Source organism: Sapajus apella, unplaced genomic scaffold (genome assembly GCF_009761245.1).
Source record: "Sapajus apella isolate SASKATOON/1434 unplaced genomic scaffold, GSC_monkey_1.0 scaffold18, whole genome shotgun sequence".
Classification (NCBI taxonomy): domain Eukaryota; kingdom Metazoa; phylum Chordata; class Mammalia; order Primates; family Cebidae; genus Sapajus; species Sapajus apella.
This window is the reverse complement of record NW_022436958.1, coordinates 5,720,435-5,746,963: the sequence shown is the minus strand read 5'-3', so window position 1 is coordinate 5,746,963 and position 26,529 is coordinate 5,720,435. Positions and strand designations below refer to the sequence as shown.

Sequence of the window (26,529 nt, the reverse complement as noted above, 5' to 3'; positions counted from 1 at the left end):
GGGTGGAGGCAGTATATTTAGAACCTATTTTCTGGGCCGGTATCACTGAGAATGGATATTTAAAGAAGCAACACTGCTTATATAATTTCAAATCTTTTTATTATATTCAACATGTATTTATAAAGTATCCTATGCACTAGGAATAAAGCCATGATGGTAGATTTGTGCAGGGATCAGGATAGAAATGACCCTTAACTCAAGAGTTTAATATTTAAGAAGACAACCAAACAACTCATTTAAAGTGTTGTAAAGAACTGTAGGCAACTAATTTAGTGTAGGGGGTTCAGAGAAAGTTCTTTTTTAAAAAGTAATGTTTGCTGGGCACAGTGGCTCACACCTGTAATGCGGCACTTTGGGAGGCCAAGGCAGGTAGATCACCTGACGTCAGGAGTTCGAGATCAGCCTGACCAACATGGAGAAACCCCATCTTAACTAAAAATACAGAATTAGCCAGGTGTGGTGACACATACCTGTAATCCCAACTACTCTGGAGGCTGAGGCAGGAGAATCACTTGAACCTGGGAGATGGAGGTTTCAGTGAGCCGAGGTCGCTCCATTGTACTCCAGCCTGGGCAACAAGAGCAAAACTTCATCTCAGGGGTTTGCAGGGGTGGTGGGAAGCAATGTTTAAATAGAGCAATATGGAGATGGTAGAATTTCAAGTAGCTTGCTGTATTTTGATTTGGTGGTTTCTCACCATCTTCCTTGTACCCCTCCTTCCTTTTTCCCTTTTAGAAATGACTACTATAGCAAGTGGAGGGGTAAAAATGCATTGGGCATTTAAAATATTAGCAAACTGTAAATCTTGCTTTTCAAAAGACCCACAGGCATATTAAGAGTCATTATCATAGTAAATTTGAAAAAAAAATAGCACTTAGAGATCTGGCTTAGTCTCTTATGAAGTGTGATCTTTGGACATTATGATTCTCATGTATAAATGGAGATATGCTTATCTTATAGATTCGTTGTGCAAATTAAGGCAATAATGTTTTACATCCTCATGCAACACTGGTTCAGGCTGGGTGCAGTGGCTCACACCTGTAATTCTAGCACTTTGGAGGGGTGAGGCAGGAGGATCACTTGAGCTCAGGAGTTCAAGACCAGCCTCTGGCAAAATAATGAGACCTCATCTCTAAAAAAGTAAATAAAATTAGCTGGGTATGGTGGCATGCACCTGTAGCCTCAGCTACTTGGGAGGCTGTGGTGAGAGCATTGCTTGAGTACAGAGGTAGAGATTGCAGTGAGCCGAGATTGTGCCACCGCATTCCAGCCTGAGTGACAGAGTGAGACCCTATTTCAAAAAAATCAAATTAAAAACTTGTTTCTAACAGAAAATAATTACAGCTTCTGCCCTTCACCCTCCACTCTAGGCAACCTTGCTTGAAGACTGATAGACATTTATCTTGCCTTGTTCATTATGTTTACTCTTAAAACCCTGCTTCTAAAAATTTCATAAGCCACTCCACAGCAGAATTCTGTTATAAGCATCAGCTTTTCCATCAAGAAAATTGTTTTCTTACATCCTATTCATTGCTTACCCAACATTAAGAGAGTGAGTACAATTTGCTTTTATAATAACTGACCAATAAGGAGACAGAGATAAGCTTAGGAAAACAAGACTGCTAACAAAATTTCTGAGACCTACCCTCTTTCTGAATGTAATATAATGTTTATCTTAATCTCCATTGATCCATCATATCAAGCACAAAAGGAAGTTGTGTTTACCGTTTGATTTTCATCATCTATTATTACCAATGTCACAAGATATATTAGAAAAGTAGCATTTGGTTGTTGGTGGCATTGCTCTGTAATGTAAAGTCTGAGTGAAGATTTATAAGTACAGCGAATTACAGAGCCCTCGAGTCCTACTCTCTTATCAGAGACCCTGTTTACACTTTTACCCAGCCACCTAATTGTGGATTACCTTTGAACCTTCAAAATATGCCAAATCTTTCCACATAGTATTGTAATTTATTTTTTAATAGAATTTGAGAGCAGTTTTAGGTTTACAGCAAAATTGAGCTTTATCTCCATTGATCCATCAAATCAATGAGTTCTTACTTCTACTTTCTGACCTCCCGACTCCCACCAGCCTTCCCTACTATCAGTATCCTGCACTAGGTTGATGCATTTGTTATAATCAATGAAATTATACTGATATAGCATAATTATCCATAATTATGAAATTATGTTTCTTGGAAGACAGTGTTTCCATGGACCAAGGGTAGAGGAGAATAATATCAGGATTATTCAAATGCATTATATTTATCATCAGATTTTCATAAGGAGCATGTGGCCCAGATCCCTCACATACGCAGTTAACAAAAGGGTTTGTGCTCCTATGAGAATCTAATGCAGCAGCTGATCTGGAGGCTGAGCTCAGGCAGTAATGCTGGCTGGCCCACAGCTCATCTCCTGCTGTTGTCCACTTCCTAATAGGCCACAGAGGAGTACTGGCCTACTGCCTGGGGGTTGGGGACCCCTGCTGTACATTGCATAGATGTTGACAGATGTAAAGTGATATTCTTCTGTGGTATCATGGAGTAGTTTCACTGCCTAAAATCCTCTGTGCTCCACTTATTTATTCCTCTCTTCCCTTTAACTCCTGGAAACCAATGATCTTTTCAATGTCTTCATAGTCTTGCTTTTCATATAGTGTCATATAGCTGGAATCATACAGTATGTAGTCTTTTCAGATTTACTTCCCCCATTTAGAAACATGCACTTAAGTTTCCTCCATGTCTTTCAATTACTTGATACCTGCATCTTTTTAGCACTGCAAAAGATTGCAATGTCTCTATATACCTTGATTTACTCACCCAATTACCTTTGAAGGATTATCTTGATTCCTTCTACACTTTGGCAATTATAAATAAAGCTGCTATAAACATTTGTGTTCAAGCTTTTGTGTGCACATAAGTTTTCAACTATTTGTGTAGACTTCAAGAAGCAAAAATGTTGAATTGTATGGTATGAATTTGTTTAGTTTTGAAAAAAATCTGGCAAACTGTCTTCCAAAGTGACTGTATCATTTTGCATTCTCACCAACAATGAATGAGAGCTCCTGTTGCCCCACATTCCTGTCTGCATTTAGTGTTGTTAGTGTTCTGGATTTTGGCCATTCTAATAGGTATTTAGTGGCAACTTATTATTGTTTTAATTTGAAGTTCCCTGATGATACATAATGTTGAACATTTTTTCATATGCTATTTTCCATCTTCCGTCTGTTTAGATCCTTTGCCCGTGTTTGAATCAAGTTGTTCATTTTCTTATTGCTGAGTTTCAAGAGTTCTTTGTATATTTTATACACAGTCCTTTAGCAGATATTTCTTTTGTAAATGTTTTCTTCTGGTCTGTGGCTTCTCATTCTCTTTGCAGAGTCTGTCTCACAGACTCTGGCCGAGTGACAGGTGACGGAAGTACGCAGACACAGGTATTTTGCCTGAGAGCATGGCTAGGGTACTGCACGGCTTAGCACCACCAATGAGAGTGCAGACCCAATAAGCTGGAGCTGTTTTTATTTATTTAGTACAGATTTGATTACAAAGGCCTGGCACAAAAACAATTTGAGAGTAATTAACATTGTCAACCCCCCAAGTAGAGAGCAGTCCTTAGAAGGGATAATCAGAGGCTGGTTTCCTGAGACATAAGTAAACAAATTTATCTAGATAAATTCCTTTAAATTCCCTTGTTATCTATCCTTTGCCCTCAAACTCAGTATAAGAGGATTTAGCTGCCTTCAGCTATTATTCTGTTTTGAAGCTTTTGCAGAACCTCCCAGCCTTTCAAGAAGGTTTGCATCTTTCCTTATAATTTCTCCCACCACCCTGACTGATCTCTTACACCTCTTGACATTGTCTTTCACAGAGCAACATTTTCTAATTTTAATGAAGTTCAGCTTATCAATTATTATATTCATAGTTTATATCCTTAGTGCTGTATCTCAAAAGTTATCTTCATACCTTAGGTCACCTAGATTTTCTCCTACGTTATCTCCTAAGAGCTTCATAGTTTCACATTTTACATTTAGGTCTGTGATCTATTTCAAGTTAACTTTTGTGATGTGTGTGAGGTCTGAGTCTAGCTTTATATTTTAACATGTGGTTTCCAATTGTTCCAGCACTAGTTGATAAAAAACTATCTTTTCTCCATTGTATTGCCTTTGCTCCTTTGTCAAATGTCAATCCATTGTATTTATGTGGGTCTACTTCTGGGCTCTTTTATAATTTATTTTTGAATGTTTGTTTCTATCAGTTTTGTAAAGCCATGTAGTATGTGTTTAAACCTCTGTATGTCTAGAACCTCCAAATAGGGCTGAATAAAGATTTGCTGTGTGAAATCGTCTCATAAAATCAAGGAAAATAAATAATTAGTTATTCTGTGTAAAATATAAACAATATAAGTTTAAGTTAAATGTATTTCTTAATGCTCTCGAAAGATTCCATCTAAATATGGAATTCTCTAGATTATTTCAAACTACCTGATTATAATACTTCCCTAGGGCAGTTTTAATCTTATAGGTTCCCAGTCAAGACCCAATACTCTCAAGAAAGAGTCCTAAGAAACTGTATTCTTAATAAAAATCCGAGGCGATTCGTATACTCAGTGAAGTTTATGTAACATTGATGTCTGTTAAAAGTAGCTACAGAGTTTAAGATATCTAACATCATATGTAAATGCATAATATATTTATTCATTCACTTATGTAGCATAGATGTACAGAGCGGTAAGTCAATCACGTACTATGCCTGAGAATAAAAAGGTAAAAAAGAGCATATACACTCAAGAAGATTACATTCTTTCAGTAACAGATAAAAGGTTAAAATAAGTGGACAAAATGGAAGCACAAAGGAAAGAGTGTTTAGAAAAATGAGAAAAAAAATTGTGTAGCAGATATTTTCATAATACCCTTAGTATGCTTTTCATCTGACTTTCTTCTGACTTTTCTTAGCCCTAATTAGAATGGATATATGATTCAACACATTTTTTAAAAATCCGTTATCTCAGGCAATTGAAATACCCTATCATTGAGTATAATATTAATTACCTCACTCAAGGTACTATTTCATGTTTGAATAATTACATATGATTTTGCTGAATCATGTTGGTATTGTGTTGGTGTCTTACTGAAGACTTCATCAGCTGAATAAATTCTATGATTTAAAAAGTGGGAAGAAAAGACCAACGAAACAACTTGTTAATTTGAATTACTCTACCTTTAATTATTATAGAACAAATTTGCTACTAGGAGGAGGAGACATTATTTTTGTTTTAAATTTCAACCCTTTCATCAGTTACATTTGTAAAAAGGAGAGGGTAAAATGAATAGTATTAAAGTTTGGTTTTGACAATGGTAACTATAAATTGTAAATCTGCTGATCTGTTGGCATATTATTGGGCCTATATCAATCAATAGATAAGTACAGATAGATACATAGATATATAGGTCGATATATAGATAGAACTTATAAACAGGGAAATATATTGCCAACAGTATTTTTAATATTGTTGTATTATCAAAGCAATAATCTTCTAAATAGATATAAAAAGTATATATTAGCTATTCCAAACAAAGATAAACCATAGTTTTATGGAAAGAATAACATCAATATTCTAGTCCTCTTTTTTTCAACCTAGCTGTTGATACTTTTGGATGTTTTACTTAACCTCTCCTCATGTATAAAATGTTAGCTGATTATTGACATTTGTTTTACTTTAAAGTTCTGTAATATATCTACTCAGGTTGTATAATAATATGCCTATGACTGGCCGGTAATAAAAATTTTGTCTGGATGAATAAAAAAACAACTTGTAGCCTACTAGCTGCCTTTAAGGGCTCTCAAATGAAGATTTACTTACTATATCGATAACTTACTGTAGAATGTATATACAATATACTAATTTTATTCCTTGCATGCTATGTATTTATTATGTACTAATCTTGTTTCTGTATGCATTAGAAGTCATGACATGTCTTTATGTTGCCCAGGTGAAGAGGGGATCAGAACTTTGTGGTATCATTTTGCTTGCTTGTTACTCTATACCAAAGTGGGTGAAGTCTAAGGTAAAACTATGAGCTGTTCAGGTAACATTGAGGGTATTTTCAGTGAGTGTATATAAGACTAAATTACAAAACCTGTACCTTGAGAACAGTGAGGATCACCATCAAGAAATTAGAAAAGATAAAATGAAAGGTAGTATTTAAGTAACGAGTAAAAGATGAAGGTGTAGATTATTTCATAAGAAAGCACTTCTCTGGATTCTGCTTGGTCAAAATATTAAGAAAGGAATTCTTAGGGTATAGAGCATTATATACCATTGCCACAAATAGTTGCTTGTTTTACCATCTTTACAACCGATTCATAACTCAACTGATTCATGACAAATAAATTGTAAAACTCTACAATTTATTTGATTGATTTTGGTTTCATTTGACTATGGCCAATGTGAGTTAACATTAATGTTTTCTTTAAAAGTGATTTTTAAAAAATTAAGTGATTATAGTTTGGAAGACAAATTTTAAAATGTGCCTTCTTAGATGGTTGGTAAAGTATCTTTAGAAAAATGGGCACTTTTATTCATAATTGCTTTATCTTAGCCAATTTCAGCTGGACTTGCTGTAGTCTTCAAGGACAAGTTGATGTCATGCTGAACCATATGTGTTATGCTGATAATCAGCATCACTGGAACTGAAACTCTGCCATCTTTCTTTTGTGTGATTGACCTTGTTATTTTAAAGGTGGCAGGGGTTGGGGAAGGAATTTGGCAAGGCATCCAAAAAATCAGAACACTTCATAGCTCAGCAGTTCATTTTAGACATTAAGGTCAGATCAGGTGCCAAATAACCTGACAAATTTGGAATGAGCAGCAGGACAGCTACCTAGAGAACATCAGAGGTTCACAATGTCACCCCAGCAGCACAAAAAATAGGATAGCTACTAGCAATCCTTTTAATTATTTGGCTGATATTATTTGTAGAGACAATGAACTCTTCCTCTTTACTTTCCAGAGAAAATGTATGGATACATAGCATGTCAATAAACATGGATTCTAACATAGTCCTGAAATAGTTAATGCAACCATTTGTATTGTGAATGCTGATGTGATAGCAAGAAGCTGGGGTTCAAAGGGCAGTTTCTAAGTAGATATATTGAAAGGTCTGTAACAGAAACCCATACTACCTGCTGATGTGCAAGTTCTAACAAGGAAGTTGAGTACAGTAATTGACATGAAAGTCACATAAATCAAAAAGAATTCATTTTCTTTTTATTCAACATTTTTTAAATGTACTATTCTAAGGTCTATAAAGAAATTTAAAAATTGGAAGCATGCTGTGATGTTCATAGATAAGCAATTTAAATGTATAATGTAGAATTTTTGAATTCTCATTTTTCTAAATTTAAGAATAAAATTATCCATTAATTAGATAAATCCCTTTCTATAAAATGAGATAAATGAGCTGGGCACAGTGGCTCATGCCTGTAATCCCAGCACTTTGGGAGGCTGAGGCAGGTGGATCACCTAACGTTGGGATTTTGAGACCAGCCTGACCAGGTAGTAGAAACCCTGTTTCTCTTAAAAATACAAAATTAGCCAGGCATGGTGGTGCATGCCTTTCATCCCAGCTACTCAGGAGGCTGAGGTAGGAGAATCCCTTGAACCCAGGAGTCAGAGGTTGTGGTGAGCCGAGATCAGCTATTGCACTCAAGCCAGGGCAACAAGAGCAAAACGCCATCTCATAAATATATAAATAAGAGCAACAAATAATATTTCACCTGTATTTTTGGATCTACTTCTCCTTTCACATTTTCTTTCCTTTTTTACTTATTCCTCTAAAATATTTTCCCTATTCTTTTATTTTCAAATCAAATCCCAAAACTCAAAATTGTGAAAGAAATATCTACGACAAAATTGTGAGAGAAACTATTTCATTTTCTGCCTCTGGTCCTGCAAAAAATTCTGACTAAATCTAAATATTTAAATGTATTAAGGTTTTCATGAGTTTAGGAAAATGCTGGATTTATCAATTATTGTCCAAATAGCCCTTAATTTTGACATCCCTGAAGCGGTTCTATGATTAGTTTAATCCTACTTGTAGTTTAAAAGAATATGTTGTAAGTTCATTTACGTCTAGAAAATTCATTTCATGAATTAAGTCTTGTGTAACACTGATGATAAAATTTTGCCTGAATTCGTCTCTGTATTTAATTCTAACTTTACTTCTCTGGTATTTTTTGTCTTATCAAGTCATTTATCCCAAATACAATAGGCAATGATCAGAATTCATCATTATTCATGTTAATTTTGCAAAAAGAAATAATTAAAATTCTTTTAAATTCATAAATATTGGTTTTCCCCTTTCCACTTAATTTTTTTTTATCAATTTGCCAATTGAGAAAGACCTGTAAGAGATTGTACTGACTCAGCAACAGTATGAGCGTTGATGATCATTCTAAGGTATTGTAGGCATATATAATTTTACATGCATTCAATGTATGTAAAACATACGAACATTGGAACTCACCAGGTCTGTGTTACTGAGTATAGAGACAATCTCAACATTTTACTTTTTCCAGTACAAACACTGATGGAAATAAAAAGCATCATGCTATGGTCTGGCTACTTTTGTTCTCCAGGGAATACATGGCCTTAGAATTGAACAAATGAGAAATATATCTTTTTTTTTTTTTTCTGTTAAAAGGTTAATGAAATTCTTCATGACTTTTTGGAAGAAAGTTCAGTCTGGGTTTCTGCCAATGTCTGGAAACTTTCCCAGTATGTTCAACTAACCTGAATGATACAAGCCACTTAAAAAATCAATACTGTAACTAAGACTTCAACCAAATGGGTTCTCAAAAAGTGTCTTCATTTAAATGAGTAAAAAAAAAAAAAAAAAAAAGAAAAGCCAAAACAGTGTTAAAAACAGAGTAAGAAAGGGGATTTCAGTGATTTAGTATATTTAATTTTTGTGTCTATTATTCCACCTTGAATGGTTTGAACAGAAAATAATTCTATAAAATAGGTATTAACATATTCAATGCATTTATGAAAAGTCAGAAAATTATTTTGACTCACTAAAATAACAGCATAGAAATAATATCATTTCCTTCTCATCTAATATGTCTGAAATGAACACCTAGAGAGAGAATAAAACCTGTATTGCCTTTACTGCATGTCATTTCTATTTATTTCATGATTTAGGGAAATTAAAATGATTATTTTTTGAGAGATGCAGCCAGTCATGTCCTTATCAATTAACTTGTTAGAATAATCAATGTTACATAATAGTTTTGTTAAAAGCTGTTCATAGAGTGGGACAGTATATGTCACAAATTGCCTATTTGCTAATCTTCTTTATAGACCTTTTATGAATGTATAAAGTATATTGAATTCAAAATCTAACCAGTTATGGCTGGGCATGATGACTCATGCCTTCAAGCCAAGAGCTTTGGAAGGCTGCAGTGAGAGGATTGCTTGAAGCCATGAGTTCAAAACCAGCCTGGGTAACACAGCAAGATCCCATCTCTACATTTTTTTTTTTTTCAATAGCTGGGCATGGTAGCATCTGCCTGTAATTCCAGCTACTCAGAAGGCCAAGGTAGGAGGATCACTTGAGCCCAGGAGTTCCAGGTTACAGTGAGCCATGATTGCACCACTGCTCTCCAGCCTGGGTGACAGAGTGAGACCTAAAAAATAATAATAATAAATTAAAAAATAGTTATAAGTAGCATGAAATAATTATATCAGGTAATCATCAACATTAACCCCTTTTAATCTGTTACTAGGATGGCTTTAGAGTGGGTGAATCATGTTCTCAATTTAGGGTTCTACCAGAAGGTATAGCTTCCTTAAGAGATAAGTAAAAGCTGTACCTGTATTCTGCCAATTTCATCTCATGTATCAAAAGTATCCAAGCATCTATCCTCTCATCTTATTTATGTTTCTAATGAGACATTGCTGTTTTGCTACTCTTATTGAACTAAGCTAGAGATAATTTGAGTTCATTAATTCGCAAACTCACAGATTCTTAATATCATTTTTAATATGTGGTTGATTATTACACTTTTTTTAAGAAACAGAAAATTTCCTAGTACATATTTAAATGAAACTAATCAGACAGGCAGATTATAATGCAAATTAATTGAATTTCAGAATCACCTTTAGTTTCTCTTCCCTTCATCCAATCAAATGTAATTTCCCCCGATCCTACCTCTTCAATATCTCTAATATGCATTGATCATTTAGTATTTTAACAAACATTTATTAAGCCCAGTAATGTCCCAAGGTGTAAGATGGATATGGGAATAAAATACAAAGTATTAGCTCCTTTGGTTGTTAAAGAGTTCATAGATTACTATGTAAAACATATGAAAATGAATGGAAGTGCTAAGTACAGTAATAGAGATAGGACAGTGGTTCCGCAGATAATACCTATTCAAGGTCAGGCCCTATGATTATAAAAAGCAGAAATTCCCCAAAACGTCTCAAGAAAAGCAGATTGAAGTGGGGAGTGGTATAAATGTTTTAAGTAATTGTATAGAGAAATCAAACAAGATAGCAAGCACTAACTCAGTAGAAATCAACGGGGCTTTAATAGGCGAGTTATTCTGTTCAAGACAGCCATGAGAGACCATAGCAGATAAAATCCTTGAATCTTCCCTGTAAAGTTTTGCTTTAATGCAACTCGCTTGAACTACACAAATTTGCTTCTGTCTTGCTACCAGTATGTACTGTATTTTCCTCTTTACCTCTTTACCTTCAAATTCTGTAACATGAAAAAGTAACTATTTGGCAAGGCTCAGCCTCTGGATGGACTCTCTTACTCTTATTCAGTTACCCACTTTAATCCTGTCCCATGAGGTACAGAAGTGTGGTATTGGCCATCTAGGTCCATATATTCAGCAGCAGAGATTAAAGACAGGAGGATCAGGTAAGCTCAGCACACCAAACACACCTGGTGCAATATGTGGCACCAGGTATGTTGCACTTCCACTGCTATCCCTGAAGTTTAATTCTTATTGATAGACTATTGTAGTAGCATCCTGACTTACTCTCTGAATAGAGAGATGGACCACAAACTGGTGGTCACGTAAATCATCTACTTATTTTTATAGATGTTCTCATGGCACTTAGTTTTTATTTCGATCAAAGTATTGCTTATTTATAAGTTTAACTATAATTAGAGAAATGGAGGAGAAACAGTGTTTCCCTAAATGTTTAATGAATGAAGGAATAAGTGAATAATTGAGTAATTAAAAAAAAAGACTGACCTTGTCTTGCACATAAAAGACATAAAACTTTTGTTGGAAGTTGAAATAAATAGAATTTTCATTAGTTAATGAACTCAAGGCAAAAGAATATCCAACTTTTATAGAAATCTGTGGAAGGATAGGATTCTCAGTTGCCTTTTGCTGTAATCATTGTCACCACCAATTTGTGAAAGAAAGACAATAAATGACTGGTGGGACACATACACAAACACACACACCACAGAAAGTACAAACATTTTCTGCTTAAGGGCAAGTCCTTTCTCCTTACCCTTCAGACTTCAAAATAAATGCATGACCATAAGTGAGTGCGTATGACTCACATGTAGCAAACACTCAGCACTTTTCTTTGGACATTTTGCAAGCATCGTTTTTCTGATTTTCATTGCAATAGGGGCATGTCTTCACTTTCTTTCTTGAAAAAATAGCCTAGATGTCCTATAAAACTACTAATAATAACTTTCAAGTTCCTGTTGTGTTTTGTTTTAAGCCTTGGAATAAAATCACTAGGATAGGTGCAAACACTCATAACTATTATGGCTAATTGCTTGCATACATGGGAGTTTTTATACTACTCTCTACTTTTTGAGTGTTTACAATTTTACATTGGAAAAGTAAAATAAAAAGTGACAAAAAGTAAACGGCATTAATTACATTTTTTAAGGCCTAGAATTCCTTCTATTTCCCCTATCTTGTGAATCTATCAGTATTGTAGAAGGATTTGCTTTGAACACTTATTACTGAATAACTCATTTTGTATTATCTGAAGATAAAAATGCATATTATCTTACCATAATCTTATGAGAAAAGACTAAGAAAATACTGGCGAAGCAAGGAAAGCATTGATAGATACTACAAATCGAGAGAAAATTTTATAGAAATAAAAATAACCATATTAATCTCTGAAAATTACTTTAAAGGCTAATATGCACAATTCTATCCTGCAGTCCAGCCAAATGATACCTCACCTTATTAAATTAGACTCCTGAAACTGCACCCATAGAAATAAAGATGCTCACATAAGTTAGTCTGTTTATTTTCCGCAACACTGTGACTTCCATAGCAACCACACACATAGCAATTGACTTGATTTTTCTTCTTTCTAGACTTCTTTTATTTTTATGTTTGTTTATAAAGTATTTATTGAAGATTCAAAGTGTGAAAGGTTCTGTTCAATCACTAGAGATAGGTGTGTAAAAAATACACAGTTCTTGCCTTTACTAGCACACATTCCACTTGGAATGCAAACACCAAAATATAATCAAAATAAAGTAAGCCATTTCATAGAGATATATCCCAATGCTAAAATAAAATGAAATAAAGATACGGACTGAATAACACTACCTGCAGGAGTTGGTGGAGACATGGCAGATGTGTTAACATTTATGCAAGAACTTGAAGAATACTGTAAGTCTGTTTGCTCAAGCGGAGATCTGGGGAGAGGACTGTCCTTTGAATGATGATTTCTAGGTAGTGAAGTGTGGGAGAAAGAAAGCAGAAAAATTAGAGAGTGGCAACTGAAGAGTTCAACAAAACAGTACTTAGAAATGATACTGAATAAGGCAGCAAAAACAGTAAAGAGCGAATGTACACCAGAGAAATATAGTGATTAATTTGAAAGTCTTAGCACCAAACTAGCAGCCACAGATGTATGTTTGAAATCTTTTGTGTGCAGTAAGCACTAAGGTGTTACCTGGTATTTGCAAAAAAAATTTTTTTTTTTTTTTTTTTTTGAGACAGAGTTTCGCTCTTGTTACCCAGGCTGGAGTGCAATGGCGCGATCTCGGCTCACCGCAACCTCCGCCTCCTGGTTTCACGCAATTCTCCTGCCTCAGCCTCCTGAGCAGCTGGGATTACAGGCACGCGCCACCATGCCCAGCTAATTTTTTGTAGTTTTTTAGTAGAGACGGGGTTTCACCATGTTGACCAGGATGGTCTCGATCTCTTGACCTCGTGATCCACCCGCCTCGGCCTCCCAAAGTGCTGGGATTATAGGCGTGAGCCACCGCGCCCGGCCTGCAAAAAAATTTTTAAAAAGAACTATGCTTATAAACCTGAGGAATATAAATAAATATTTCCTAGATATACATATTTTCATGAATTAAATATTGTTAGCCTTTGTAAATCTATACAATATCTATTGAATGACTAGTGTAAATTAAAGATCTTTCTTGCAAGAAAGTCAGGTATATGCAAATATTACAAGAGAGAATTTTAAACTAATTGATAGCAGAGTGTCGGCAATTCTTAAAAGAGCAGGTATGGTCATATATGAAAGTTCCTAAAGAGAAAATGGCAGTGGGGGAGTCAATATGATTATTGTTTTCATTGTGTAACATATTGAATTGTTCATATAAAGTCTATATCATTTTATACAGCATTTTTTTAAACAACAGGGATTTGGGTGGCAGTTTGATTAACTTAAGAATAAAGACAGTCATCATTTTTTATGGCCTTTATATATTCTATGGAAGATTGGATCTTCATTTGCTATTACTGTTTATAGGATTTATGCCATTAAAGTCAACCCAGCTGTTACCAAATCTTATTCTAGGAATAAATGCTAAGACCTTACTTGAGAATCAATTTCATATGTGGCCTCAAATTTGTATCTCAAATTTGTATGTTCTTTTCTTTTTCTGAAACTTTTAATTGTTGCTCTTCAAGGAAATTGAGTTTTTGTTTCAAGTACCATCACTAGTTTAATTTTAATTTCTTTTATATTAGTCCATCTATTATAAACACAATATACTTATGTAAATTGTTTTTATTTAGAGACTAAAAATTATTATTTTTTTATTATACTTTAAGTTCTGTGGTAGGAACAGACACTTCTCAAAAGAGGACACTCCACATCCAGGTATAAAAATCTCTATTAGTTTGCCAGGGTGACCATAACAAAATATCACAAGCTGGGTGGCTTAAAACAAGGGAAATTTATTCTCTCACAGTTCTGGAGGCTGGAAGTCTAAAATCAGAGTGTCAGTTGCTGCAGGTTCCTTCTGAGAGCTCTCAGAGTCAATCTATTCTATGTCTTTTCTTCAGCTTTTGGTGAAAGCAGGAAATCTTTGGCATTCCTTCATTTGTAGATATATCACTCCAATTTCTGCCTCGGCCTACACATGGCATTCTACCTGTGTGTCCCCACGTTGTGTTTTCTTTGTACATCACTGCCTTTGGGTCTCAGTCTGCTTCTTCTACCAGTCATTGGTATTAGGGTTCACCCTAATGACCTCATCTTAACTTGGTTACTTATGCAAAGACCATATTTTCAAATAAAGTCACATTCACAGGTGCCAGCGTTAGGAATTCAGCATATCTTCTTGGGAAACACTACTCAATTCATCACATTGGTATATTAATAAACTGTATGGCATATGAGAAGGTGTTGAATATACATACTACATTTTCCCCTCTGCATTAGGCTGAGGTTATGTTCATTTAACCAGAAAGCTTACAATGAAATGGAATTTTTCAAAGTGTATTCTGTGAAGCACTGGCCCGACAAAATTTTGTGTAAAAAGACTCTAAAATCAAGGAGATTGGTTTTTGTTTTATGAAGCATCTACCTTCTTTCTTTATGCTTCGCAGTGTCTACTAATCCATTGAGGATTATGAGAATTTTGTAGTTAAAATAAAAAAGTACACATTTTCAAAAGAAATTTGACCATAGTATTCTTTTAATCTTAACACTTTCTTCAAAGCTATTATATTACTCAGAAAATAATAAAACCCTACAATAAAATCATAGAATTCTTCCTCCTCACTGGTTCTGGGACATGTTTGCAAGGGTTAGCCAAAATGGAAAGCAGAATTGACTCCAATGTACAGTGGCCAAGTTGATTTCTTATTATTGATAGTTGTTCAATAAAAGTACAGATATACTCTGCTGTTGGGCTACCAGAGTGGAGTCCAGAATTATCAAAATCTGTATCTCAAATCCATACGTATTAATTTTTAAAATTTAATAAACAAGTAATAAAAATGTGAAGGTTCATGTGGCAGTGTGAAAACACAGGCTCATTAGGAGGCAGTGCAAGATTCTTATATGGATTTTTTTTAATAAACAGTCAACAGCTCTTGGGTCATTTCATGGTCACTTTCTAGAGGCCCGGGTAATACTGGCTGCTCTAGTGTCAATGACTACAGGAGCCAAAAGAGCTATATTATGCACCTACATTCAAGGAAGTAATTACCAGAGAGAAAGGAGAATAAGCAGGTAGGCAGAAACAAAGAAGTCAAGAAATTGAGCACCCAATTGTCACAAAAAGGGAGGAGGACAAGGACAGGAAGGCGGCAGACTTCCCACCCCTCCCCTCCAAAAAAAAACTAATATAAAGTGAAGATGCTTTATCACCTTCTCATTATTGCCTTGGAAAAACTGAGCAATACATAGGCAAAGGGGTGTTTACTGGGTTGAACCTGTAGTACTCTCCAATGTTTGCCTATGGCATTAATGTGAAGAATCTTTCAGTAAATGGAACACTCTTTCTTTTACATATCTCATATTTACCACGAAGCCTCTGGTAAATTTGGGTGTGTTTCTGCAATTAGTCCAGGCATCTCTGATATTATTTACAATCATCCCCACTGCTTCGCAATATAATTCTTCTGAATTTAAATGTCGTGTTATAAATATTTACTCTGCACACCTCTCTGCCTTCAGTTTGTCTTGTGCCCACAACTTTCCCTATGTAGTTTATTCTTTAAAAGATAGAAAGAAAAGCATCCAGCCATATCTCTAATAAGGATTCCTCCACCTGAAGCCTAAAGGCAGAAATAAGATCCCTGAAATATAGGCTCTTAGCCCACTTGATGAAGACACTTCAAGTCTCAGGACAATTAGTATAATGTTCCCAACTAAGCCTACTTAAACACTGAGTTTTCCTATTATGAAAGAAAAGTTTTGGAATTTTCTGATCCATAGTCAGACCTCTTTATCCATTACACCAGTGGCCCACATCCTGGCTGATTAATTCTGAAGCAGTCATTTAATGAAGCTTTATTTGGGGGATATTAGAAGGTTTGTTGTTTGTGTCTCAAAAGTCCGGCTTTCTATGCAAGCACACAGTTGCAGGCAATAAAACACTACCCATTCTAGTTCCATACTTTCCTCATCCATTTCCCTGGGTAACCTAGGGTGTGAAGCACATTTTGAAAAGAAGGAATCATTAAAATGGCTGATAATTATCCAAAAGCTTACCAGTTTTACCAGTCTCTGAAGAAAATCCCATTAAATCAGGCTGTGTCCCGTCTCCCCAAATAAAATAAGACCATACACCAGAGGCTTATGAGAGCTTATGATTTCAAGGTCATTAATTAAGCATACACCAGGTGAAAATGTTTCCCAGAACCCTCTCTTGAATTCACATTTATTTTGTGTTAACCACTCTCCCTGGCATGGCTTCATACCACATCTAGAGGCCATTTAAACAATATTAAGATAACAACATTAATTCACTGTTTTTCTGTTAATCATATAGAAGCAGATCAGCTTGTTATAAATAATGATCTTACCTTGCCTGAAGCTCAACTCTTAACACTTGTTCTAATGCAAATCCCTCTCCTTTTGTACTAGCTGCAGAGTAATAGCTTTTAAGGCTGTGCTCTTGTTTCTTAGGTTTCAATACTGTTAGGGAGGGAGAAAGTGGCTTCACTTTTAAATTTGAATAGGATTGCTTTCCAAAAAAGTGTGAGGAGGAGGACACAACCTTTCTTGACTTGCTTTGATCAAAAGCATCATTCTTCTCTTTTCCGGTGATGATTACTGAATTGAGACTCAAGCAGCTTGTCTGACAGATGATGTAATGTGTCATAACTTTTCTTTATCTGCAAAATAAGTATATCGTATTGGAAAGTCAGGAAGTTTTGTCAAGGTTTCATTTACTTTCACATTTGGCTCATACTTACTGGAGAGGAGATGTAGCTACTCCATTCCTAGCAGACCATAGTTAAAACATTTCTGTCATTTTATACGGAGTGTGTGAATTTCTCAAGCTGGTGGAATAAAACAGGCAAATGTGCAATTGCATTCTAGTGTCTAGAGATCCTTCTTTGCTCACTTGTATAATTAGGCATCACTTTTAAACAACTTTCTGCATCCCCTAGGGGACTTTCAGGAATATAGGAGGTGGCGTTCCAGTAAGCTGGTGCTAATGCTGCAGCTTACTGCTAACCAGCTGCACATCCAGTCAAATTCAATCCAGTACAATGTATCCTCTTTAAAAGAACTTCAAAATAATACAATTATAACCTGAGAGTGAAATAAATAGGCAGTGTGTTCCTGATCTCAGTGCTCTGGTTTTTCCTTCTCCGAATCATCGGCTTTGCATTCAACCAGCTTTTGCCAAGTGCCAACAACATACCTGTCGTCACTCTGAATGTCAGAAAATGCTGAAGAAAAAGGCAGACTTGCTCCCTGACTTTGTGGAATTCCCAGCCAAATGTTGTAGAAATCACTAGGCATTTACAATCAAGTAAGAGTAACCATGAAGTTATGCGCAGGATGCAATGAGGGGCCAATGAGGGGCCTGCCAATTTAGAAAGGGCAGAAGAGGTTCTCAGGGAAAGTACTGGCTGCCCTGACATAGGAAGATCAAAAGCTAAGCTCAGGGAAAGAGGTCAGAGAGTGGCAAGGGGTTGTAGATAGAGAGAGCAATTTGGGCAAACATGTGGCAGCTAAAAAAAAGCATCGTATTCAAGGGAAACACAGTTTACAATGGCTACATCACAGTGAGCAAAGAATAATGGAAATGGGGTTTCTTGATAGGCTGTATCAAAGAAGAGGTTCATTACTTTTTTGAATTGTCAGTTTCAAAGTTCAGAGAGAGCTGCAAATAGCTAATTAGCCAAGAACGTACTAATTACCAAATCTTCATATCAGCTACATAATAGAATTTAAATGATCTGTCCCAAAATATCCCTGGTATAGAGACAATAATTTCACCATTAGATATTCATTTATTTGGCATTTTAGTACTGTACTGTTATTGACCAGGACATACATTAGCTAGTTTTTGAATATATCATTTTAGTGTGAATTACTTTAACATATATTGTTTCTAACATCAACTATTAAGATTAGATTGTGGAAAGACTGATGAAAGCAAACAGAGGAATATTTAGGTAGAAGACATGTTAGGGGAATTGCTCCAGGGAAAGGCAGAGCTGTGTGGGCACCTGGAAAAAAAATCATTAGAGAAAAAAAGGGGGGTTGAAAGAAAAAACATTCGCTGACAGAAGCAGTGGAGTATTAGAGCTCATTTTTGAACCACTCATGACAGTTGATTCTGAAATTTTTATAAATTATGAAAGCTGACTGCTAAATACAGTCATGGCTTAAAAAGGAACAATATAAGCATACAATTAAATAAATTATATTAAAAACAAATATTCAAAACTCTACTTTCTATTTCATTTAATTATTGTCTTTGTTATTTAAGACTGTTGTAATTGCACATTAGTGTGAATGACTAACATGAAAATATTGTGTTAGCAATAAAGTTACTGATAATTAGTAGATAGTAAACATACACTATGTCTAAGGATGGATTCTTATTTTCTTTAGAGATCACTCCCCATGTTTTCTTTGGAGATTACTTCCCACATTACTCTCTTAAAAGTGGAAAGTAATATAAGGAAATACTACATACTAGTGTTCTTCTATGTATCTCATGGCAATTACGTTTGTAACTTGAATTTGGCCATATCAGGAATATTTATACCACAAAAATTAGCAAATAATAAGTCCGGGTTTCATTTATTGTTTTGTTGATTGTCCATTGTTGATTTAAGACATTAGTGGATTTTTAAAAAATGTTAAAAATGTAGATTGAACTTAAAATGGTATCACATCGGCTGGGTGCAGGGGCTCAGGCCTATAATCCTAGCACTTTTGGAGACCACACCTGAGGTCAGGAGTTTGAGACCAGCCATGGACAATATGGTGAAACCCCATCTCTGCTAAAAATACAAAAATTAGCTGTACATTGTGGCGTGCAGCTCATCCCAGCTGCTTGGGAGGCTGAAGCAGGAGAAATCAACTGAACCCAGGAAGGGGAGGTTGCAGTGAGCCAAGATTGTACCACTGCCCTCCAGCCTGGGTAACAGAGTGAGGCTCCATCAAAAAAAAAAAAAATTGAGAAAATATTATTCCAACATTAAAGAACTGCTATCCAACTCAGCAAAGAAATCTCTCATGTCATTGACGAACAGGTGAAATCTAAAATATATTCATTATTACATTTTGGTAAAATAAACAAAATTATCAGCCAACTTTTATTTTGAACCCATGCTCCTTCATCAGTTACATAAATAAGTTGGCTACTAATATGAGTTTAGCAAAATCAACTGAAGTACTTTGTGAGAATCAGCTGACTATAGAGAATTTACAATAAAGCATACTGTATATAGGATTACTATTTGTTATTAATAGGCCATATATCCTTTATATCAGTAATATTTATAATTTTAATGCCTATATTTTTTTTCCATAATGTTGGTTGTGAAACATTTACTGGGACACCAGTGAGTAACAATAAATAAAAGTCACATATTTTACAATTTTGCCTACATTTAGCCTTTGTGTGAGGGTTCCTTCCCATATCATTCCTGTGAGCATACTCAGTATTCAGTGTTTTAACTTAATGTCATTGGACAGTGGTGATCTGGATCTCTCAATACTCTGCTCACCATAGCAAATATCGGAGAAGCTGTTCATGTGATGAGCTCTGGAATATGAACCATTCATTTAACATGACCTTGTGTACTATTGTTCCCATTATCACCAATGGCCTTTTGTGCTATTTGGAGCATACATAAATGCTCTAGTTTTTGGAATGCTTCTCTAGGGAAAATCTGCCAAAAACCATGCAGTGTATGGCATTGAGTTTTATTAAACAAATTATTTCTTATTCATTTATTTAAGACAGTATTGCTTTCTGTCACCCTGGCTGGAGTACAGTGGCATGATCCCAGGCTCAAGCAATCCTCCCTCTTCAGCCTCCTGAGTAGCTGGGACGACAGGTACACAACCATGCCCAGCTATGTAGTTTTTATTTTTAGTAGAGATGAGGTCTCAGTCTGTTGTCCAGGCTGATCTAGAACTCCTGAGTTCAAACAGTCCTCTTGCCTCAAGCTCCCAAAGTGCTGGAACCACAGGTGTAAGCTACCATGCTTGGCCTAAACAATTTATTTTTAATTGATCACTTTGTCTTTTCTCTACTGAAACTTTGGGACAATATGTTGAAGCTAGTGGAAATGTTTTGGATGGGAGATCCAACTTACAGTGAAAATAAAATGAGGGGATGGAGTAGGGTGGAGGCTGGTCTCTAAGAAAATAGGAATCTATCTCTAGAAATACTGCATGGCTACTATCTACTAGAGATCAGTAGCTTCTTTCTAATTATTGTTAGGTAATGGAAGCTGAAGGATGTGTCACAAAGCAACCCGAGTCTATTTGTTTTGGTTAGAGATGACTTTGACACAAATAGCTTTTACGAAAGTGAAAGCCATTGGCTGTTCTTTGTTTTAGTGGGAGTTATTTGCAACAGGCTTTTGTATAAGTTCTAATCCAGAGGTGAGTATGCATTCACTTCTGTCTGTGTTATGAGAAATGTTAAGAAGGATTGTCTATTAATCTTTGTTTTTGTCAAAAGAATGTATAGTTAAAATTCACTATCTTAAATTTTGTAAGGGTATGAATCAAACGTATGCATTCCACCGAATACCTAGTGCTTAGGTGTTCAAAAAGCTGGCCACACAGAAGGCACTCAAAACATATTTGTTGGAAGAAAAACAAGAAAGAAGGGAGGGAGGGAGTAAAAAGGTAAGGGAAAGTAATACGTTATATAGAGTAAGTGTAAAGGCATAAAAGTCAGATGTAATCTCAGCAGTAAAATGTAATAATGGCAATACTGTATTACTAATATATTCCTCGTATAGTTTGCTAGGACTGTCATTACAGAATAGCACAGACTGGGTGGCTTAAACAACAGAAGTTTTTTTCCTCACAGTTCTGGAGGCCAGAGGTCCAAGATCAAGGTGCTGGCAGGGTTGATTTCGCCTGACACCTCTCTCTTTGGCTTGTACTCAGCTGGCTGCTTGCCGTGTCTTCACATGGTTTTTCCTCTGTTTGCATACCCTCGATGTCTCCTTTTATGTCCAAATTTCCTTTTCTTCTCAGGACACAAGTCAAATTGTATTAAGGCCCATGCTAAGGGTCTCATTTAGACTTAATCACCACTTTAAAAACCTTATCTCTAAGGACAGTTACATACTAAGGTACTGAGTTTAGGGCTTCAACACAGGAATTTTGGGGGAATACAATTAAATCCATAACACGTTTCTTTCCAGTTTAGTTTCCAGGCTATTTTTCATTGCAGAATTGACATGCAATTTTTAAGCATTGGTTTTAGCTTAACGTTCTATATTAAATATTTTACTATCCCAACAAAGCTTTGAAAACACTAATATAAAGCTTAAATAAATATCATTACTGGCATACATTTTTACCTGTTACTTCATTTGGCCCCAGAAATTATTTTCAGTGTTGAATCTCATAAATAATAACACATCTATCAATATTTGTTGAAAATTCATATTACCTTTTTAAGATTCTTGATGTTGTTAAGGGGTCACTGAAGTTAGAAATAATGTGATCAACTTTATTTCCCATGGAAGAGCATCATGTGATGTGCCTAAAAGAGCTGAGAAGAGGAAAGCATTTCTTCTCTAGCATAGCTGTGTATAAAAGACATAAATTGTTCCAAACGTGTACAAAGAGCCATTCATAGACTTTCAATGAAATAATATCAGGCATGAAAGTTATTTATTTGGGCTCAATGGTTTGTTTTTTTCTTTTGCATTTTACTAAACTTAATTGGACCTTATTTTTATAATAAAAATGAAAGCAGCTGAATGATAGAATGGCTTAAAGGAGAAAAAGAGGGAAAGAAAAACATACATAACAGATAACCTTTTGACATTGACTATGAGGATAGCACAGTCTATATATTCTGTCTGATGCTCAAGGAAAAAAAATGCTACTTCTAACTTTGTGGCTGAGGTGACCTTTCCAAAGTCTTGGTTGGTATACAGAAAGTGTATTTTTCTGTTTAGCAGTAGCAGCAGCAGAAAATGTGCCTGGCCTTTACCTGTGTGTTTATGGTGGCAGAGCCCAGTGGATCATGTAATGGGCTGAGTATTAGGCTGCCAGTTTCAGCCCAGCTCCAGGCTATTCTGCTTAAAGGGACCTGGCTTGAAGCCTGGAGTTCCAGGTGGTCTTACCTGACTTAGCTAAAGAGGTGTCAGGCATTTAATTATCCCATAAACCTGAGAATATAGAGGAGATTCAAACAGGACTTATGTAATTCTGCCCCATATTAGCCATGATGAATCCACTCAAATAGGACCTTTCTCAAAAGGAAAAAAAAAAAAAAATCTTAAATTGGGTGTCAGCATTTTTTTTGTACAGGGCTAGATAATAAATATTTCAGTATTTGTGGGCCACATATGTCTCCAGTCAATATTCTTCTTTGTTTTTTACACTCTTTAAAAATGCAAAACCATTGTTATCTCAAGCAGCATACAAAACAAGCTATGGGCTGGATTAGCCTGTGGGCCATAGTTATCTTTAGTCTGCCAATTTGCACAAATAAATATGGCAAATCCAGTGTGCTCCATAGTGACACAGGATTTTTCTCAGTCATTTTATCAGCCACGGACCTCTGGTTGGCAACAATGCCACCTGGGTCATGCTACATGCCTCAGGAGACTACTCGCCCACTCTGCCTGTCTGGGCTGTGCCTGGCTCGTTCACTGGCTCAGGCCATGGCTGGTCTGGGTGTACCCCAGCCCACCTGTGTTATGGCTTGTACCCGAGTTCCAGGGTTCCCAAGTTATCGTCCCACATTCAAGAAGAATGAGGATAGGCTGACAATTGAAGGGTAAAGAGGATGGAAAATAATTTTATTGAGTGACAGGACAGCTGTCAGCAGAGAAGGGACGTGGGGGTGGTCCCCCACCTGAAGCCACGTGGATTCTTTCTAAGTGTGGCTGAGCCCAGGGTTTTTGTGGCTCAGAATAGGGGAGTGTGTGCCAATTGGTTTGTGAGTATGCAAAAAGGCTAAAACAAAGACACCACTCAAAGGTGGGCATGAGAGCTTAAAACACCAATTAGGGAAAGGTAGATATATGTAAAACAGGTGAAGAGTGAGGATCAATCAGAAGAAAGTATACTAAACAGGAAGACAGGTTCTCAATCCAGTCTGCAGATGTGACTTGTAGCTGGGCTTTCAGGCTTTAAATTGTCTTTGGCTTGAAGGTGGGGTTTCACTGGAGACCTACCCCTCTCTGCCTAGGATTATCTGCTTCCTGTTTCTATGAATAATAGTATTTTTTAATCCCTTATTTTACCATATTTATCTTAAATTATATCCCCTGTACACAGAGCTTGCTTCATGAGGAGATCTAACTAGAGAACACTGTTATAACATGACATAACATTTAACAAGTTTTGATATTAGATTATCTGTCTTATCTGACCAACTATTTTGTATGATTTATATAAAATGTATACAATAGTTTCATTCAAAGGTTTGCTGCTGTAGTAAATGGTGTTAATCCCTTTCATAAAAAATGACATTTCCATGTACCATCTATTGACCATCCATCAATATACACTTCACACACAGAAGTTCTTTCTTAGTTGTTTGCTTTTGGTAACATCTCATACTTAAGTACAAGGTATAAAACTGTATTCATTTGAATCTTCTGTGAAGAATTAGGAAGATGTAATGCCATTACATCCCTGGAATCTAGCCAGGCTCCTAAGGCAATCTCCTTACAAAACTGGGTCTTAGAATCTATAATGACAATTGTTGGTTAGAACTTCAATGTTAGGCTTTTTCCTAAAGAAAATACTTTTAATTAAAGTGCTATCCTCAACAAGTTTTCTTCAGAATATGTTATATGATTGCTTTTCTAGATGAGTTTTGAGAGAAGAAATTAAACTGAAGTGTACCTGATGAAAGATCTATCTTTTTAAGTAACTATGGTTTGCACAATTACAGACTTAAAGTAAGGTGTTGATTCACAGTATTTTACTTAAAAGCCTCAAATATGAAGTTTTAAAGTAGAATGTATTACCTACTGATCACTTATGATATTACAACATTGATATATTAGCTACTATATATATCAGTCCTGTAAAATATATAAATGTGATAAATTCTGAATGATTCCACTATAACTTTTTGAGACAGAAAAATTCCCTTTTATCTGTATACCCTAATACAAGATATAGGCAACCTGAATTATGGAAATATGAATTGGCCCAAGGAACATAAACCTCCCGGAGAACAAGCACTTTTCATGTAGAACATAGGATTTACTGAAGGATTAGTAACTACTTAACCTTTTACAAAAACACATGCATACACACAGGCATATTCAACTGAATTATGTTACTATCATAATTTATTATTTTATTTCATCGACACAGCTTTTCTATGAAATGATTGGTAACTCTAGGATACCACTTGTTTACCTCTTGCCTTCCAGTGTGAAAGGTGTAAATAATATCCTTGGATTGTATTCACGTAATTTACTTGGGTGAGTCAGATGCTGATCTTGCTTCCCGGAATCTAAGAGCGACACAGCTATGCTTAACTTTAATTCAGGCCAATCATAAGCCATCACATTCAGTCTAGTTTATTTTGTGTCTTTTATCAGGAAAAGAAACATTACTTTTCTGGAATTTGTGACACAATTAGGTAAATCTCAATTTATGCATTTCCAAATATATTGAAATCAGTGAGATAATCTGTATTCAGTGCTTGTTACATATAAGTTTCTCAAACATTTACTGGCATCGTATCTACATAAAAACAGGTAATATTAGCATTAATTAATTAGTTATGAGGACTGTCCAACCTCATGTTAATCTCTGATTGTTTATATTGTCACCTGTAGATTGGATGCAAAAATTACCTTTTAATGTAAAAACAGTTAATGTGGGAATATTAATAGGTTTAGGCCCTGCCCATTATTGCTTTGAACCTGGGAATATTAGGAGAAAGCAATGAATCCTGGCAAGCAGAGGAGAACTGAACGAGTGCAGAGCCCAAAGTATTCTCTTAAGGAAGATTTTTTAGGGAGTTTGGAGTGAAAGAGAAATATTTTGAGAACAGCTGCTTTAAAAGAGATGAAGAAACAGATTTCAGGAACTTAGCAATACATTGCAAATATGATCCCTCTTTATAATATTTTGAGAGGATTATGAAATGTTTAAGTTACTTTCTAAATATTGTTTAAATTACTTTCTAAATATCTTTGCATGTTTGAGTTGAGCCAACATAGAACTGTGAGTATCCTTGACTAATTATACGTGGATTACATTTTGGGAGGCAGTCTTTAAGTTTCAGTACTCAGCTATACTTCAAGTAAAAATCAATACCTCAAAAACATATTTTTAAGCTGGTTACAACCTCACCAGACTTGTAGTGCAAAGGGTAAAGGTTTACCCTACAAAATTTTATGCTTCTCAGAATACTATTGCAGAGAATCACTGAAGACTATTCAGAGACCTAATACAGTTCCTTATGAAATTGAAAGCTAGAAACTTATTCCACCTCCACAAATACAGACATTCTTAAATTGGAGTTCTTGGTGGATGATAGAGGGCATGGTAGCTATGTTTAGGCTAATTCAAGTCATTTACTCTGCTCTGGTAACAGAGATTTCCCTGGGAATTTGGCTGTTATTCCGAGTAGAACTGCTGACACCAGGTATTTGCTATTAAAAACTTGAGAAATGTGTGTGTAGTTTCTTGTAGAATATTAAGAAAATAGTGCTAAGGCAGGGCGCTGTGGCTCACCCTGTAATCCAGCACTTTGGGAGGCTGAGCAGGCAGATCACTTGAGGTCAGTAGTTCAAAACCAGCCTGGCTAACATGGTGAAACCCTGTCTCTACTAAAAATACAAAAATTAGTTGGGTATGATGATGCATACTTGTAATTCCAGCTACATGGGAGGTTGAGGCACAAGAAGGGCTTGAACCTGGGAGGTGGAATTTTCACTGAAACTAGATCACTTTACTGCACTCCAGCCTAAGTGACAGAGTGAGAATCTGTCAAGGAAGGGAGGAAGAAAAAAGGAAGAGGAGGGGAGGGGAGGGGAGGGGAAGGAAGGGAAAGGGAGGGGAGGGGAGAGGTGAGGGAAGGAAGGAAGGAAGGAAGGAAGGAAGGAAGGAAGGAAGGAAGGA

The 26,529-nt window shown here is 35.8% G+C and overlaps 1 protein-coding gene and 1 long non-coding RNA gene across 4 annotated transcripts in view; one reads left to right on the top strand and one right to left on the bottom strand.

The window, feature by feature from the left end:
• Positions 1-26,529, top strand: part of LRP1B (LDL receptor related protein 1B) — a 1,894,725-nt gene that overhangs the window by 518,652 nt on the left and 1,349,544 nt on the right. The gene's annotated exons all lie outside the window — the stretch shown is intronic.
• Positions 10,741-26,168, bottom strand: LOC116556872. 2 transcript variants are annotated; one of them, XR_004271208.1, is made up of 3 exons: positions 21,872-26,168; positions 16,471-17,096; positions 10,741-11,713 (listed from the first exon to the last, which is right to left on the bottom strand). It is a non-coding gene; the product is annotated as an uncharacterized LOC116556872 (long non-coding RNA). The 2 variants fall into 2 exon arrangements; XR_004271207.1 differs by lacking the exon at positions 21,872-26,168 and having other exon boundaries at positions 16,471-18,622.